Source organism: Culex pipiens, chromosome 2 (assembly GCF_016801865.2).
Source record: "Culex pipiens pallens isolate TS chromosome 2, TS_CPP_V2, whole genome shotgun sequence".
NCBI lineage: Eukaryota > Metazoa > Arthropoda > Insecta > Diptera > Culicidae > Culex > Culex pipiens.
In genome coordinates, this window is record NC_068938.1 from 1,153,473 (window position 1) to 1,170,135 (window position 16,663).

At 35.8% G+C, this 16,663-nt stretch overlaps 1 protein-coding gene across 1 annotated transcript in view; it reads left to right on the top strand.

The window, feature by feature from the left end:
• LOC120419076 (E3 ubiquitin-protein ligase Ufd4) overlaps nucleotides 1-16,663 on the top strand; it is a 50,069-nt gene that overhangs the window by 12,936 nt on the left and 20,470 nt on the right. Inside the window, exon 2 of the mRNA XM_039581661.2 lies at nucleotides 2,065-2,700. The gene's annotated coding sequence lies outside the window, so the exon portion shown is untranslated. The remainder of the gene's footprint in view (nucleotides 1-2,064; nucleotides 2,701-16,663) is intronic.

The window sequence follows — 16,663 nt, forward strand, 5'->3', positions numbered from 1 at the left end:
TTTTTTCGAAAAGATCGGAAAATTTCACGAATGTTTCATGTATTAACATTGATAATCGGACCATTAGTTGCTGAGATATCGTCATTAGAAAATGGTGGGTTGTTTTGGTGAGATTAAGAAAACTTCAATTTTCGTGTTTCTTTTTCTTAAAGCGGCTCTATCTCAGCAACCCGAGGTCCAATCTTCAATGTTTCTTAGACAATTTTATAGCAAATTTTCTGAACTTTTCAAAAAAAATATTTTTAGAAATGGTCACTCATGGTCACTATTTTTAAAAATTGAAAAACTGCAAATATTTCGCTAAAATCAAACTTTCGGTGGCTATATCTTGAAAACGGAGCCCTTTATCAAAAAATCTGTAGAGTACTTTTCGATTGCAAATTCAATTTTGCATTATAAAATAATGTCACTCTTGTTTTTGCATGAAACTTCGATTTTTTTCCAAAAATCACTGTTTTTTCAAAAATTCATAACTCGGCGGCAGATTTTTTGACCATGTTTCTCTATGGCTCAAAAGTTGCGGATTTTTGTCCCCTAAAACATATCAAAAAATCTCGAAAATCAAAAAATAAGTATTTTGGGAAATTGAGTTTTAGTGAAAAAAAAGTTTATTTAAAAAATCTGCAAATTTTTTTTTTCCGTTTTACCTATTTTTTTCTCAAAAGTCCTCAACAATACCTACAATTTTGCCGAAGACACCAAATTGATCAGAAAATTCACTCAAAAGTTACAGCTGTTTGAATATTTACATACCAGCAGCCAAAATTGTATGGAGACTTGTATGGGTGAACCAATGACGCAATATAGCTTATTTGGTCATAGGGAAGGCCCCCAATAAGTTTAAGTCAAATCAAAAAATACAAAAAATAAAATTGGTCGAAATCGGCCGATTTCGTAGAGAGTTGCTCAGATGTCTTTTAAGTCCACTAAAACATACCAACAAAATTCTAAAATAAAAAATATACTCAATTTGGGAATTAAACTTTAAGTGATAAAAATTTTAACAAAATAACTGAGTTTTTATTCCTTGTGCCTTTTTTTTTTTTTTTTTTGAAAGTCCTGATCATAACCTACAATTTTGCCGAAGATACCAAATCGACCAGAAAATCCATTTGTAACCATTTTGTATGACCAGCCCCCAACATTGTATGGATGTATGGAGACTTGTATGGAAAAACGAATAATGCAAAATGTTTTCTTTTGACAAAGGAATTGTATGAACAATGTTTCATCGAAATAAAAAAAAAAATACAAAGAAAATTCGATTTGCGAAATCGCAGAGAACCACTCATTTTGCAAATTTACGAGAGTAGCATAACGTTAATGATGGATTAAGCCATTTTGTAATACTTTTTGCATGCTCTTTTTACTAGCTGTCGACGTGCCTCCCAAGCTGTGATGCTAACGAAGCGACGATCTTGAATTTCTTGAGTATAGCTATCATTGAATGAATGAAGTATCAGTCTGTTATAACTACTTCTAGTTTTTCTGATTTTCTGGCAAAACAACAGGATTGAACGCGTTGTAACATGTTGGCCACACGACGCGACCGCGACCCTCCCTGTCGCTAATACTGACACCAGAGATTGGCACACACTCCTCTATCTCTAGACACTCTAGTTTGACGCGAATGAGAGAGTGAGTGAATGTGTGTCTTGTCTCGGTGCCCATTATATGCAGAAAAGCGAAAGGAATCTGGGTCGGATGCGAAGCGAAATTAGGTTGAACCCTTGCTGGCCAGCACCCCAGCGCCAAAGCCAAGCCAACGCCAATCCCGTCACACTAATACTCTACTATTCACGGGGCAATTAAGCTCAACCCAGAAGCAACAGTGATTGTATAATTAACGAGCACAAACTGTGGCACGAGATCTCGTCGGTTGGTCGGTCGGTTCACTTTCCGTCCCAGTTTATGACACTGTCGCCGAGCTCTGATTGCCAATAAATCATAGCTCCCATAACCGGAAAGATTTACATACAGCAAGGGAGGGTGGGGGGTGGGGTGCGGTGCGAGTTTGAGCTCGATTTCGTACTAATTTATTTCATCTCTATTCGTTTTTCGCAGATCGTCAAAGTCGTCGCGAGTGTGATTTCGAAATCGAGATGCTGTGAAAGGAGGAGAAAAATCTGGATTAAACAGGTGACTGAGGCTGGAGCACGACCGAGAAGAGAGAAGAGTTCAAAGTTTGTTGTGAACGTGTCCTTTTCGAATCTGCACACAACAAGAAGAATAAATAAAGAAGCAACACAAGTTGATTGAAGTGAAAATAATAGCAAAGTGCAAGTGGTCGGTTGGTCGAGGCACACAAAAGAAGTGTGATTTGAACTTTCTCGCCAATTTGACACGCGCGCCTTCAGCCACAATCAATAGAAAGAAAGGAATCAAAATAAATTGTGTTACAGAAGAGGAAAAAAAACTACAATTATCCTATCGGAAACGGTTGTTTTTGTCGGCGCAGAAAAAAAAGTAGCTCAGTGGAGAAGCGCGAGAGCCAGTTTTGCTTGATGAGTTGTTGTAGGTGAAGAGATTTGGAGTGGTGAAGGAGTGAAGAAGGGGAAGAAGTAGGAGAAGAAGAAGAAAACAGACTAGTGGATTATCTTCCGGAGGAAAAGAAGCAGGAACACCGAAGACGACGGCTCAACGTAGTGGCAGCAGCAGCAGCGGCGGAGCGAACCCACTCCGCACCCAGCTTGCGCCAAGGTGAGCTCTAATTTGAGAATGTCTCTAATATTTAAAAAAATTAAAATCAATGTTCAAATGAAAATTAGGAAGACTTGAACACAATATTTTTTTTTTATTTCTTTTGAAAAATGTTGCAAGCTCATCGACGGTGCCATCAGAAGCAAGGCGCTCGAGAAATGGGCATTTTCGTCAAGATTTTTTTTTTTTTTTTGCTCGCATTGCATCTGAACATAATACTAATAATAATACTAATAATTACTGCCCATACTTGAAAATTCGGCTATTATGCCAAATCAAGTATTCCGAGAAAAACGCGTTTTAGTGTTTGTCACAAAATCTCCGTCAAGGCAATTTTCCATAAGAGTGGCATATAAGCCGATTGGTTTTTCGCATCGGCAGCCAAATCTAAACACTATTTCAGTCAAATTCAAGTTCCAGAAGATGCGTTGGAACATCCTCTACCATCTGGTGCTAATATCTCGTTTTTGCTAAAAGTGGATATTAGACGTTTTTTCAGTGGTGGGCAGAATAATACTAATAATTATTAACATATCATAATTTCAACTTTTTGTTTCCTTCTCAAATATTCTGCGGACGAGACGACGGTCGACCGCTGCTGGTTTATTGTCCACCGTTTGTCGCATTTCGCTTTGAAACCACTTGCCACCGAGACGACAATCCATTCGCGTGTAATTTCTTCTTTTGTACGCCCTCGACTCGAAACAAACACAGCAAAACAAAAAAAAAACGAGCAGTGTGGCGTGGCGTGGTGACACACTACTGTCGCAGAGTGAAAGGAGCGGTTTTACGGGCTTTGACACTGGTCGACGTAAAATTTTCTTTATTGTTTTATACGAAATTTTTAAATTGTGCAATTTTGAAAATCAGCTTCAAGATTTTTCAGTGCAATTTTTGTCACCAGTGTAATCGTCACCCAGTGTAATGTTGTGCACCGTTGGAGAGTTGATAGATTACCTTTGTTGTCATCGCCGCTCGAAAGTCGAGGCAAAAAGTGTCTCACTGAGCAAAGGCACTTGGCATCAAGAGGCACCAGAGGCGGTCAATTTTCGACGGTTCAAGAAGTACAACAACAAAAAAACAATGTCAAATTGCACCATGTGAGAGTTTGTTGTTTGTTGTACTCAAACAACACAAAAGTCATCCAACTTTTGGTTGGAAAGGAAGGAAGAAAGGAGGGAAAATGGTACAAGTGTCACACACAAATCAGACAATAGCTTCAAAGAGCTTTTTTATTGCTGCACCAAAAATGGATTTACCTACATTGTTTACAAGGAGTTTTTAAGGGTAAGGTGGCCTATTGTGGGCTTTGGAACATGATATTTTTCATTTTTGTCATGAATTAATTCAATTCAATTTAGAGCTAAAACTAACAATTTCGAAAAAAAAATTTAAAAAAAATCTACTTCAATGAGTAAAACTTAAAGTAACAATCAAACGAACCCACCACTGCATTAGCTGCAGCAGCAGCAGTTCCATTTCCTCATCATTATTTATTCTCCTCAGTCTTCTCAGCACTTTATACCACACCGACAACGACCGACTTGGCTCTGTTCGCCGATGTGTCTTGGCTTTCTTGGTAAAAGGTGAGAGAGTGTGTCCCTCGATTTTCTTTCTTCGATCGTGGTTACGTTACGTTACACGTTGAGTTTGCTTTTTTCTGCAATTCGTTCCTGGTTGGATAATTTGGAAGGAAAGGTTAGCTAACATATTTGTTAGCACTTTCAAAAATATAATTAAAGAACAAATCGATTTTTTACGGTATTGTAACGTGTTAGTATAATTTTAAATTATTTCAAATCAACACAATTTTTTTTTTAAGACATTCCTATTTTTACTCAACTTCAATGAATTTTCTTCGCAAAAAATAGTTCGCGGCGCCACTTTGAGTCAGCAGAAACATGCTGCTGGTAGAGGTACAGTGATCTATTGCTGGCAGTGTATTGGTGTGACGGTCTGTGGTTTGTTAAATTCTGCAGAAAAACGGCAGCAGCAACTCTTTCCACGAACTTCTTGCGGCCACGACCGCCGCCACTGCCACTTCTGCTAACTGCAGCATGGTACTATGGCGCTATACACTATTTATAGTCGCAGAAAGGTCATCTCGTGACTAGAGGTAAAGTTTCTTCTTACCAGGCTGGGAGGCCGGCCCGTAACGAATGGCTTTATTTGTTGATTTAATGTTTTTTTTTTCTTGCTTTCGCATTTATGCGTAAACAATTTTCTGCGCAAATTACTTCGCGGAATGTCACACATGGTGGTCGTTCTTCTTAAATAACTATTTTTTTCTAATTTTTGAAGAACATTTGGTTCAGTTAAACTTATCAGCAAATATTTGTGTTAGATGAACTTTGAGCAATTTCAATATTGAACATCTACTAGCTTTATTGTTGCTGTCCTTATCAGATAATTGGTACTTCAAAGCGTAAGTTTCAAATAAGTCAAAACATGTTCTGATAGTTTTATTTACAAAAACTTGTCCTTATTTTATTACATTTTCTTTTTAATATACACATTTTCCCTGTCTTTCTATAGTTTTATATCGAAAACCTGGACAAAAAAAGATTAAAAATTGTAAAATTAAAATTAAATTTGCTATCAAACAGTACCTACCTTACAATTTTCGATGTTAAAATTTAGATTTTTTTCGCATTTTTGGATTTAAAAATACTTCTTGAAAGAAAAACACCACCGAAAAAAATATTTTTGCAAAGCTTAGATAATTTTCTCTCTGGAACTTTGAAAATTCGACAATTAGTTTCTTAGATACAGCCTCAAAAAGAATTCGGATTGATAAAAATGATTTTTTCAAGTGTCAGCCTTTAATTGTCAACTTAACTTATATTGGAAACTGTTGACCGATTTTCAATGTTAAAAAATGAAAAATAATTTCAAAATTTTTAAATCTAGCTTTACTTTTGAAAAGGTCTTAAAATAGATAATTTTCTTAATTTCATAAATTAGACCAAAATATATTTTTTAAATACAGTAAACCAAGCTTCCCATGCGCCAGTGCCAACGCACACCGCGGGTTTGGTTTTCTAGCTTCGGCACGAGCCTGAACCCATTGTGTGTTGGTATTTTGGTTCATCGTACCAGCGCACCACGACAATCTCGGCTCGTCGCCTCGGTTGTGTGTCTGGCACTCACCCGAGGCATGAACCCAGCGTGCCGTGGTACGCGCCGTGGTATTGAAACCGGTTTGTATCGCCAGCGCGTACCACGGCACGTACCTCGGCTCGTGCCGAGTGAAGCACCTTGGTTCATACGTTGGGTTCATGCCTCGGGTGAGTGCCAGACACACAACCGAGGCGACGAACCGAGAGTGTCGTGGTGCGCTGGTACGTTGAGCCAAAATACCCTCGACTCGAGAGAGTCGGGTACGGGTGTAAACCGAACAAAGCAGGCGCAAAGCAAAACTGAGGTACAAGTGAACCGTGCAGGGAAGCTTGCAGTAAACTCTCTCGTTATTGAAGGGACCGTCGAAGGAAAAATCAAAGCAATCTATTTGAAGGGACTGAAAAGTTGATTGACGTTTGGAAAAATATTGATATCGAGAAGATCGACAGCCATAGAGTCCCTTGTATTTTTATAGAATAGGTTAGAAACTTTCGCAAAAGTTTCATTTTTTAACATTTTAAATCGGACCAATAATTTCCGATATACTTAGAATATTAATTTTGATTTGTTTTATTTGAAGCTACAAGACAATTCACTAACAACTAAATGAGTAATATGAGTTGATGAGTCGTTAATTCAAAATAGTAGCCATTGGCATTCAAGGGATACTAAAAAAAAATCAAGCTGGGAATGTCATTTGCTGCAGGATTCGTGCTATTCATTGAATAAATGTTTCCGCATGTTTATACCGTACGATTCCAGTGGTGCATGCAAACAATAATACAATGTGAGCAATAATAACTATACGCAACGCCATAACGGGTTGCACGCGTGTAGAAACCAAAAACAACAATCGTATGGCGATAAAAAGACTTGAATCATAAGCAGTTGAACTGTTATGAACTGTTACGATATTTTTATGAAAAAGTTCAAATACGATTATTTGTTAAAATTAGCAATGTGGATCATGATATTTTTGTTTTCATTTCGTATGTATATGTATGTATGTAAAATACTTTGCAAGAAGTTTTGAATTGGCTTCCGTTTTGGTGTGGCGCTTCTCTCTTTATACTTCGTCTTGTTTTCAATGTTATTTTTATACACACATTTTGGTTGTGATTGTTGCGGCTCTTTTTTTTCCTCACTATACTAATGTGAGTCAGTGCACGATTCACTCCTTTTGTTGTTGTTATTATTTATATTATTATCCGTTGCGACGTGTGCGCGCTCTTTGTGTGTGGGCGGTGGCAAATTTGCAAAAGGTAGAGAGAAGTGGATGTGGGGTGTTACGCCACTCGCACGAGCAAAACGCCGTTAAAAAGCTTCTTCGTCGTCGTCGTGTTTGGTTTCTTCATTCGTTAGTGCTCACGGCAGCAGCAGCTATTCCACGCTCGATTTCCGCATCGAGCTGCAGCACCACACACAACAATCATCATCGTCGTTCGACGCGCCACCGTTTTAGACACAAATGGTACCACCACACTCATTTCGTGATCCCCCTTCCTCACTTTGCTTAACTTTATTTGAAATACTAGACGACGACTAAGACTTACGTTTAGTATCCATCGTTATATCAGGTGACTTTGTATTGAAAAGTTCGTAGAATTGTAGTTAGATCTAGTAGATGTGCTCAAAGCTACCCCCTTCTACGGTATACGGTGATGGTAAAGCACCATTGTCAGCAAACACGAGCCAGTACAACGGTTCAGCGTATCGATTGCCAACAGCAGGCAGCAGCAGCAGTGCTTTAGTGTATAGTACGTAGGTAGAAGTATACGGCAGTAGTAGTCGTAGAGGTGCAGAGGAATGCCCCCAAGAATTCAATGTCAAAAAGTCACAGACGAACGGACCGACCGACCGGACCGGACGGTAAAGCGAATATTTAAACGCGACTTCAAGCAGCACCTATAAGTAGGACTTGAATGACTGCAGAAGTGTGTCTTGACGGCGATGGTCTTGGCTCTGTTTCGCAAAGTTATGCACACTCGTCCAAGAAGAGCGCCAACACCATACCCAGACCACGTCGCAAGCGCAACAAAGACTCGATAATAAAAAGCACTGCTGGCTAGCTGAGGAATGAATGTTTTTGCGCAAACATATTTGGAATTGTTGCTGCTATTGGCTGATTGACGCCGGTTAATATTTACATACTGCTGCTGCTGTTCAGAATGTTTGAGCTGACCTGAACAGACAGACGGCGGACGCAGTGAAGGTCGTGGATCGATCGGATAGGTCTGGCCAAATGTCCAGTAGACCGAGCTTCAGCCAGGGAGATCGGACTCTGTGTTATACCATGACCTTTCACATTTGGTTCATGGGTGCGCTTCGATTGGAAGCGATCAATGTTGATTAGGGACTTTATTGGGAACTGTTGTTGTTGCAATGTAAAACTTAAGAAAATATTATTTTTTTTTTTCAAAAATATTTACAAAATTACATCTTGTCTGTCAGAGCGGCCAGAAACCTGGATTCAGAGCAAAATCGAGATTTTCCTCGTTTTTCTACATTACTCCTAACTAGATCCACCAAGTTGGATGACAGTTGTAAGTTAACATTCTTCATAATCTAATGCAGGTTGAACAGGAAAAGAAAAATTTAGTTATGAAAACAAAAATAAGTGGTGCTAGTCAGGTAACCATGGGCGTTAGAGGGTTAAAATTTCACAAAATCCCACTGAAATTGGGCAGGGTTACCAGTTTCCAATCCAAAAGTTATACAAAGAAATTTTGAAAGCAATGTTTATCCACATTCAGCCTTGAAAATAATATAACATCTCTCTTTTAGGGCAATATATTATGTGCAGTTTAGACAGAGTTTCAATTTTGATTTCCTTTTTGATAGAACGCTTCTCAAACACATATTGTACCTATAGTATTGGATTATTTTTTTCAGTAAAACTTTAGTAAACAGTTCGTCGACTTTATAAAAAAAACTCTTATAAAAAATAAAAATAAATAAGGACAAAAGTTGACAAATTTTGAAGAATTCGTGGAAATAAAGTCCAGACTCGTTTATCATAAGAACTTGGAAAAACTTCTCTTCACTTCGGGACCATCCATAAACCACGTGGACACTTTTATGGGAATCTGTTAACCCCCCCTCCCCCCCCTCGTGGACAATTGTCCATACAAAAAAAAACTTTTTTGTATGGGCCGTAGACAATCGCCATACACACCTACCCCACCCCTGAGTAGAACAAGTTTTATAGTAAATTTATATTTAGCATGAACATCAAAATGCTACAAAATTGGATTTAGTGACAACAAAATTTGATATTAAAAAAAACAATTTCTAACAAATTTTGATCAAATTAGAAACTTTTCATTTGCATATCATATAATGTGTATACATTTTATAACAAGTTATTGAACTTAGTTGAACAAATATTCCGCTGTCATTTTATTTATTTTTTTATTTTTCAAATGACACATTCAAAGTAACCTTACCAATGGCCAATTTCACGTAATGAATAAAATTTGCACACTTTTTAGCTGGCATTTGTAAGAAACACAGTGACTATCAAAGTCACCCCGGTTTTTTAAATAACAATTTTCAAAGGAACTATTTTTTAAATCACTATTGAATAAATATGTTTTTAAGGTACATGGAAATTGTGTGGCCTACACCATTACATGTTTGAAAAATATAAATCTTTAGAAAAGTCTTATCATTCAAATAATATTTGAAGAATAAATTGAAATCCGACCAATGTTACCCTTGTTTACGGTACGTGAATATTTGAAAATTTTCTGGAAGAACTTTCTGATCGATTTGGTATCTTGGGAAAAGTTGTAGGTATTAATAAGAACTATTAAAAAAGGTTAACTAAAATAAAAATCCGATTTTAAGTTATTTTTAAACAAAAAATCTATTTCCCGCAACTTTTAAGCCATATAGAAATACGGACCAAAATGGTGCCGCCAAGCTATGATTTTTAATGATTGTGCTCGCTGTATAAAAAAAAAATTTGCTATATTTTGAACTTTTATGGAATTCCAATGTACATCAACGCAAAAACTTTTTTCCTCGCAAAAATAAAATTTTCGTCAATACTTAGAAATTTTGGAAACTTATGATTGCAAAACAACTGGACAGATGTGTAATGCATTTTAAAACACTTTTTTCATTCAAATGTTGAAACCGTGGCCTGTAGTTTAAATTTTTTAACTTTTTTAGTTTTTTGCCTCCCCTTGACTTTGGTCAGAGTCGATGGACATTAACTTCAAAAAATATTTGCAACGGCGTTAACGTTTGATTTTAACTAAACTATTTCAGTTTTTAAATTTTTAATAGTTGTGTCCACCTCTTTAAAAAAAAGTGTTATTCAAGTTCAGACAAAATCCTATAAAACTGGCTAAGAAACATTAAGAATTGATTGAAAAGAAAATAAGAAAACAGAAAATTGTTGTACATATTGAAGTTTTTAAATCTCATCCAAATAAACCCCTACTTTCTAGTGCTCACTTTTGGTCCAGTTTTCAATGTTTAAAATGGAAAAAAAAATGTAAAATTAATGATGTCCTTAAAAAAATATTAACATTTTTAAATTCAAGACTAATATATGAAAAGAAACAAAAATTAATTTGTTGTAAGGTAATTTTTTTTTTCTACAAAATATTAACTCGGCGGTAAAATTTTGGTTTGTGCGTCTTATGGCTCAAAAGTTGCGGGTTCCTGTTAAAAATTTCAAAAAATTAAAAATGTCTCAATGTAATTAAAATTTTGAAAAAGATTAGTAACTTTTGGCATTCTTTCAAGTCTCTCGATTCTAACAGAGATATAAATAAATATACTGTAATTTAATGCCATGATTTCAACATTTGAAATGAAAAAAGATTGTTTAAATGGACTGTTAATTCATACACATATTTAAAATGTGCTAAAACTAGTCTTAATACGCATCCCATATTTTTAAAATGAAATAAGTGTACTTTAAACATCACTTCAACTTCCCTAGCAATGACTAACTGGATTGATGCAAATGTAAACAGCCGTTTTTGTTATTCATGAAGCAGCATAAACTTTTCAGACACATCTAATAGCTCCCTCTCACCTCAACTCCGTTTTCTTGTCAACCCCATTTGCGTAGAGTGCCATTACGTGCGACAACAAATTGCTTAACAGACTTTGACTGGTTGCCTAATAGAACCGTACTCAAAATGACGAACAAAAAAAGGCAAGACTGTGCAAACTCTTTAATAACTGTTTCATTTGCTTAGCACTCTTTCTCCCTCCGTCATCTTTCCCATTTTTCTAGTTACTGCCACTAACGGGTTACTCAAACGGCACCTTTCTCCCACTTTTTTCCCCTCCCTTATGATGGTATTGCAACAACTTGTTTTTGACGGTTTTCCGCCCCAAACTCGCTTAAATACCCTGTCCCCGTCCAGAACAAGTCTAGCTTATCTACCTTCAAGCGGAATGCTGCACCGTTAAGTATAAGGCAGAGTGCACTGTTTTTCATTCATTTAATTTAATCTTGATCACGCGCTACACGACCGACCCAACCATCAACCGATCACAAACTGACCTCAAAGTGACGACGCGACTGCTGCTGGCATGTTATTAGATTAAGCCACCGACTTAAGTCGCCCCCATTTCAAATTGCTTTGGAAGTAACAACAAAGTAACAAACCTTATTCGACATAAAATCGAAAATCCCCTCAAACTCTAACGGAATTTGCTGCCATCCCCCACCCCCCTTCTCAAACAATCAAAAACTCTAACCGGTTGCTGGCTTTAGCACTAGGACACGACACCGCCGCGGTGTTTACATCTGGCCTTGAGAGGTTGAACCCCCGAACACAAGAAAAAATGGGAATTTCGGAACTCTCTGTTTTGATTTGTCGATTTTTGGTGCCGTGTTGTGTCGTCGGGGTTTTTTTTCTAGTTCAGAACCGTTTGCGCGCTGTTTGATCAATATAAGCTTACCAAAATCAAATCAGGCTAGAGTTGCTTGCTAGAAAGAAAGAAAAAAAAAAACACTGTCAAAGCTCACGAAACCGTGTAGGGTTAGGTGACCTATTTTTGGATTGCGTTTCAAAATTGAAAACTGTAGAGCAACATTTGAAAAAGGGTGCATAAGCATTTTGACATTGAAAGTCACGCCCTAAAAAATACTCGTATTTTACTTTTTTAAGTTAGTTTCAAAATTTGTGAATTTTAACCTAAATTTAGAGAAAAAAAAGCTTAAAAATAGAATAATAAATATTTAAGAAATTAAAAAAAAATTACTGCTGGTTTAATATTCAATTCAGAATATTGCTAAACCTCACAGAAAATCTTAAAAATCCACCAAAAAATAAAAGGCAAAAACTTTCACAAAATGTTTTAACTGTTTTTTAGCTTTTCCGTTTTAACGAATGCAGAAACAAAAAAACTCACAGAAATTAATAAAAATATTTTTTATTTCAAAAACGATCAACAAAAAATTAAAACTCGAGAAAATTCTTTAACAACTGTTTTTGAATATTTTTGAGAACCACTCATGAACTGATCTCTAAAAAAAAGAAAAAAACTGTTATATTTTGAAAAAACAAAAAATTAGAAACTGTGTGAACTCATTAAAAAATTATTTATGAAAACCCAATGATTGCGATTTATTTGAGTTAATTTTTTTTTTGAACGTGATTTTTTAAAGAAAACGTCAATTAAGAATATTTTTTCGGCACACCTGTTTAAAGACATCTGATTTCTTTTGTATCTCCCACAAAAAAAGTGTAATGTTACATCAAGAACTGGTGGATTTTCATAAGGTACACATTTTTAGGTAAAAATTCTCAAAAAAGAGGTAATATTCAGCCAACCAAATTTTCAAACTTCCAAAATTAACCTTTTTTTCTGTGCACAGTGAACAAAAAACTTCCCTCCTGAATCCACCTGGACTGTAAGAGTGTAGCCTTGAAGCACAATGTAGAAATTTACGTTCTCAGATATGTTTGATTGTACCAGTCAACAGTAAAATTGTTCAAGAATATTGAGTACACAGAAATGATGGTAATATTCATCAGGAAATGGTGACAGATTTTGTGTCAAAAAAATGTGTAATATTACATCAGAAGATGATGAATTTTCATCAGTTTTCGGGGAATTTTCATCAGGTTCACATTTTTACACATTTTTTAAGGTAATATTACTCAAAAAAAAGGTAATATTCAAACTACCAAATTTTCAACATTATCATTTTTTTACCATTTTTTTTTTCTGTGTACAGACCCGTAATGCTATGCTATGCTATGAAAAAAAATAGTGTAGCCTTGCTTGCATTTTGCGGCGCATTTTTTATTTTTTTCAAAATCTATTGTTGCTTGTCATATTTCATTTGCACAGAAAAAAAAAGTTGAATTTTGGAATGTTGAAAATTTGGTAGGTTAAATATTACCTATTTTTTGAGTAATATTACATGTGTAAAAATGTGCACCTGATAAATATTCATCAAAAACTGATCAACATTCATCATTTTCAGGGGTAAAATTAATAATTTTTTTGACACAAAATCTGTCACCATTTCCTGATGAATATTACCATCATTTTTATTTCTGTGTGATGAAAAAAAGATTAAATTTTGAATTTAAAGCAAACATGACTTATTGGCAGATGTCTTCACTCAATCGCTCATACGAATTCACCCTGACCCCAAAACAAACCCAATTACCTTAATTGTAATTGAGTATCGCAAGGGCTAATGGATTCGCTGCTGGGACGGCGCTCATCCGTGACATTCAATGGCCTCTGCGGTCGATGTTTTGCGCGTTTTTTCTTCATTCCACAACACCACTGCTACTGCTGGTACCCTAAAAGCCCAATAAAACTAATAAATTATAATTGAAAGAGGAATAAAGGCGTTGTTCGCCTCTTTTGGCTTGCAAACAAGATTCGGGTTATCGTTCCGAATAACTTTTTTCAACGGCGGCGCGGTGAAAATCGGACCGTGGCCAAAAGGCAAATTTCAAGGTTTTGCGTCAGTTTTTTTTTTGTTTTTGTTTTGCATGATCCAATTAACTCGACGACGATGAAATGATTTGGTTTGGTGGGACGCGGTGAGAGAGTCACTTGTTGCACAATCTTATCACGACTGAATGAAATATAGACTCACACACACACACACAGACAAGCAGACTTACTTAATCTTGGGTTGTAAAATCTGCCCGACCTTACGAAGTGAAAAAAGTCAGTCAGTGTGTTGCTGCACACAGCTGATAAAAATGCTCGCGAGATTATCTCCGGTAGTAAAATGTCGCCGCACCAACAGGTGGCAGGTGTAAATTGTGGCAGGTGTAAATTGAGTGTGCAATTTTGAAATGAAGTAAAATTGGTCTATAAATATTTAAAACGAAACATATTGGGAATCGAAAAGCGTTGACCAGAAAAGTGGGTCAGGTCAGTTCAAAACTGAAAACAATAGCAAAACAAGTCAGCCCTCATCATCTGATTACGTCGCAATTCAATTGGCAAATTTGACGTGCCCATTCGTACGTACAGTTTGAGCATGTTTCTCTATGACCATAACTTAATAGAGCAAAACCCATGGCCCATGGCGAACGAAACGAGCAAAATGAATCACCATTAGCAATGAAATTATGCGCCCTACCAGTTGTCCCCCCTGGTCCGCTAGTGCAGCATCCAAAAACTAGCCAGAGCCAAGAGAAGATCAGAGTCTCCTCGCAGTCAGCTGCTCTTTTGCGGCTGTGTCTTGGTCATCGGAGAGAGAGATAGGGGAAACCCTGGGCCGCGCTGGGGAGGACCAGTTTGAGATGAATCTTGCGCCCCAGCTAGTTTCTCTGTAACAGATCGACAGTTGTCCTGTGATTTTGAAACAGTCCATTGAAATTTGACATCATTATTTTGCGCTTTTTCAAATGATTAAAAAAAAATGTATTGCCACTTGCATTATTACATTTTTGAAATATTCAATCAAAAACTTACACGATTGAATAAGAAAACTGCATTATTTAAAACTGGAACGCCCAACGCCTGTCCAACTTACACGGACGCCCAAGCCTCCCAAAAAAGTTGGGACGGTAACTTCAACTCGCTGGTTCTCGGGCATAACTCAACCAATCGGGACGATTCTTGTTTCCAGGGATTTGTAAGAATGTCTAGATGATCCTAAAATTTTGCAGAACTTGATTTGAACAAATCTGTAATTTCTGCGACTGAAAACATCGTTCCAACTTTTTTAAAACGACAGCCTCCGTGGAATTTTCGGCGAATTTTTTTTACACGCGAAAAAAAAGTTGGAACGATGTTGTTGATCACAGAAATTACATATTTGATCTAATTGAGTTCTGCAAAGTTCTAGGATCATCTAGACATCCTAACAAATCACTGGAAAAAAGAATTGTCTTGATTGGGTGAGTTATGCCCGAGAACCAGCGAATTGACCAGCGATTTTTCCGTTCCAACTTTTTTGGAGCATTGGGCGTTGGAATGTTAATCCGTATTTATTGTGATATTGCGTCAATTATTAAAAACATCCATAAAAAAATCCGTAGTAAAATTTCAATAGGGCGACCTTGGTTGTAACAAGCTGCCTATTCCATCTCTTACTTAACGTGAACTGTGAACTGTGCATCCAAGGTTTCGCCTTTTTGAAAAGTTACTACGGAATATAGAAACAAATTTAAAAAAAGACATATAATTCATAAATTCGTTTTTGCTTTTAATTTGTTCACTTCTGAATTCTAAATTCCATATTACAAAGGAAAATTATTTAGCATAAAACATGTTTACGTAATTTTCGATAACAAATTAGATTTTTCATTTAAAAACAGTTTCTGAAATGATATTTAACAATATTTTTTCCTGAAATAAGGGCAATGCAAATTTTATTTCAAGTTTATGATTCTTGATTGAAGTTCTTTTTTTATTGAGCGTGGACAATTGAAGAAATAAATCTGTATCTGTTTGTGGAATTTTGTGATCGATATCGGTGTCTTCGACAATGTTTGATTAGAAATTTCTTGAAAAACATTTTATAACCAAAAAATTAATTCCCAAAATACGTATTTTATTATTTTCGACCGAATTTTAATATGAAAAATGTTTCAGGAGACTTAAAAAGCCACTTTTACGGAAGTGTTAAAAGTTATTTTGGGAATATAAATCTAAAAGATTAACCATTTTAAAACGGAAAAAACATATTTTAAAATTAATTACGCAAAAAACAAAATCCGTATTTTTATTTATTTTTTGAATATGTTTTAGGGCCAAAAACCGGAACCTTTGGAAATTAGACCATTACCCACTGACAATTTTGGACTTGGAAAACTTAAAATTTCCTGTTTCTTTTTCTTTTATCGGATTCGGCTGTATCTCAGCAACCAGAGGTTCAATCTTCAATTTACCTTTGACGATTTTATAGGACATTTTGTGAACTTCTCCAAAAACTTTTTTTTTACGTGAATACTCATGGACACTTTTTTTAAATCGAAAAACTGTTATTTTTAGGTAAAAAATAATCTTCAAGTGGTTATATCTTGAAAACGACGCACTTAACCAAAATAACTGTAAAGTTCTTTTCGATTGCAAATTTGATTTTATGAATATAATGTTTATGTTATTTTTTTAATGTATATTTTAAAAAACACGCATTTGAGCCAAAAAAAACAAGTTTGATCCCAATAAAGGATACAAATGAAATTTATTTCCAGTTTTGGTGGAGAATTACTTATTGATGATTTTTTTTTAGTTTATTGTATAAAATTTCACAGTAGAAAAAATAATGTTAATATTACATCTTGGAATGGATACATCTGTGTGTGAAATGTGTAATTTTACTGCTATTCCAGTTTAAACCCACTTTTTCAGTCTATATAGAAGTAAACTTACATAATAAAAGAGG